General features: G+C 44.7%; 1 pseudogene; it reads right to left on the bottom strand.

Annotated features, from left to right (window-relative positions):
* Positions 1-351: 351 nt before the first annotated feature.
* On the bottom strand, positions 352-875 carry LOC139015756 (cofilin-1 pseudogene; annotated as a pseudogene).
* Positions 876-2,900: the final 2,025 nt, after the last annotated feature.

The raw sequence follows: 2,900 nt of genomic DNA, 5'->3' as shown, positions 1-2,900 counted from the left end.
ACAGAGTCACTGTTGCGGTTAGAAGTGGGCAGCATGGGAAAGAGGGGGTGTCCTTAAAAAAATACAGGCCCTCTCCAAAACTGGGGTGCCTGGGGTAGGGAGGACTTGGTCTGCTTCAACCCAGGAGGAATCAGAAGATCAAAAGCTGTTTGGAAAAGCCAGAACTGTCAGGGGTGGAGGGAGAAGGAAGGTCCAGGGGGTGGGGGGCTGTTTGGCAACTGGGTGAGGGGATTGTCCTCTCCCTGCTGGGATCCCTCCAGCCCCTCGGGTCTGGCAGAAGGAGGGCAGCCTGCAACCTCCCACAGGCAGGTCTGGAGGGCCAGATGCTCCGGGCAGGGGGCTGGAGGGGGTTCACAAAGGCTTTCCTTCCAGGGAGATGACAGCACTGCCCCCCAGCTTCTCTGCCAGAGTGAAGTGGTCCTTGACCTCCTCATAGCAATTTGCTTGTAATTCATGCTTGATCCCGGTAAGCTTCTTCTTGATGGCATCCTTGGAGCTGGCATAGATCATTTTGCTCTTAAGAGGCGCAGTCTCAGGAGCCCAGAAGATAAACACCAGGTCCTCCTTTTTGCTCTTCTTGGTCTCATAGGTTGTGTCATGCAGGGCATAGCGGCAGTCTTTGTCCGGCAGCATCTTGACGAAGGTGGCGTAGGGGTCGTCTACTGTCTGGCCCACATCACCTACCAGGATCTCCTTGCCCTCTTCCAGAATGATGTTCTTCTTGTCTTCACTCAGGCAGAAGAGCACCGCCTTCTTGCGCTTCTTCACCTCCTCTGGTGTTGAGGACTTACGTACCTTCATGTCATTGAACACTTTGATGACTCCATCAGAGACAGCCACACCAGAGGCCATGTTTCTGGAAGCTAAAGGAGATAGCAAGATAGCCTGGAAAGATGAGCTCTGCTGCAGCTGCTGCCGGGATCCGACTGCTCTTTTTTATTTTTATAACATGTATGAATTCTTCAAATGAAACTTATGTTCTAGTTTAGAGATGTAGATTTTTTTTAATGAGAAACAAAAAAAGACACCTTTTTGATATTTGAAGATGGAGTAGAGTCTTGTTTTCCCCAGATCAGCTTCCTCACAGCTAACCTGTTGGCAGCCCTGGCTGTTGAGTGGTTCACATTCAGCAATGTGACCAGAAGTAATGACTCCAATTCAATAGAGATCAGAAATAATCATAAGTTATGATTCCTGGGCAGCTGCTTGATGTTCAGTATTAAGCCTCTTTAGCAAATCTCTCCCTTATTCTTGTGGCCAGATGCTATAGAGCATGAAGTAAAGAAAACGTAATATATGCACCCCCTCTCCTTTCACACCTGCTGCCCTGCTACTACCATAGTGGAAGTCACAGAGATAGGGACCTAACTGAGCTGAGAAACTGACTGAGTTCTCAGGATCAGAGCCTCAATGCACCTGCACACCTGGGGTAACTTACTGGCTAATGTACCAGTTCAATAAATTACTCTGGTGGAAATCATTTTATTATTGATGATTGCCCATTCCTGCTGCACAATGGTGATGTATGCTGTGTACTGCTGCATTACCAGTTCAATTGTTCTTTTGTCATTCAAGCTCCCTCAGCCTTAACAGGGGCGGGGCAGCTGGCGGTCTGCATGCTGTCCAGGAGCAGCTTTATTCAGGCTGCCCCGGGGAATTTATGAAATGGCTCTCAGGGAGGAAACAGAACCTGCCAGTGATGGAAAATGGATGATCACTGTCTAAACATCTAGCAGCGCTCCATCAGTTATAACTTGACCATCTTTAAATTGCCTTTCTTTAGTGATAGCATTGCATACTGTTCGGAATTAATTTGGAGGTGTGCTAGAGAAAGAAGCCTGCCCTGGGGAATCTACCACAATAATATTCATTGTCTTGTTGCTCTCCATTTCTCAGTGTTCTGACACCCCTTTTGTAGAAAAGGATGGCCCCATGTGTTTGATGAGGTCTTTTGTATGTTGATAACAGGAACATGGACTTTGTGGTTGATATGATGACAAAACAAATTTATGATTGAACTTCGATCATTCATGGGGTTGTTTTAGCCACGTGGTGCCTGGCATCTGTTTTGTGTAATGGTAGAGTACATTGTCTGCTTCCCTCTGGATTGATTGCAATGATCAGAGGTACTGGAACAACTGGACATAGCCAATGGAACATTTTTAAATTTCAGGTACTTATATTGGCTTTATACCTTTATATCAGAGAATCATCAACATGTACCGATGCTTTGACATCAGCAGAGAAACAGGGCACTGGATGCTTTCCCTTATACTCGGTTGGGACCTTTGGAAGAAGAAGGTTGAGAAGCAGTGAGTCAACTCAGTTTTACAGTGGACCTATTTTCAGACTGTTTAGAAGGGAAAGGGTAAGCTTTAGTCTCTACCATGTCTGTGGGAGGTTACAATTAGCCTTGAGAAGTATCTTAGAAATTATTATTTTCATTTTGCTGTTAAGGAAATAGATTTTTCAGAGCCATCGATGACTTGCTCAAGATCAATAAAGTCAATATGTTTCCAAAACCCCTTCTCCTCACTGCAACTCCTAACACTGTACTTTGTGAGGCTTTTAAAGAAGTATGAGGTGAGATATTTTATGATTAGACTGTGATTAGTGCAGAAGTGAATAATACCTTTTGTAAGACCTGAAATTTATTCAAATTTGGGAATACCTTTTAACAAAAATAATACAAAAGACCCCCAAAAAGTAAAAATTAGGATCAAGGCCTTGAAATAAACTAATACAATGAGGGACCCTGAAGATTAAGCTTATTAGCTACATGGCAAATCCACTCCTGAATAAGTGTCAGTAAAAAAGATAAACATCTTTCTGAATATGTTCCATGCCATCCAGGGCTCCTTGAAGTATAGCAGTGCGATGAGGCGGTCACACCCTGCATG

Source organism: Myotis yumanensis, unplaced genomic scaffold (genome assembly GCF_028538775.1).
Source record: "Myotis yumanensis isolate MYYU_CA2020_CCGP unplaced genomic scaffold, mMyoYum1.0.hap1 SCAF_8, whole genome shotgun sequence".
In the NCBI taxonomy this organism is placed as follows: domain Eukaryota; kingdom Metazoa; phylum Chordata; class Mammalia; order Chiroptera; family Vespertilionidae; genus Myotis; species Myotis yumanensis.
The sequence above is the reverse complement of the archived record's forward strand: the minus strand, read 5'-3'. Positions and strand labels throughout refer to the sequence as shown.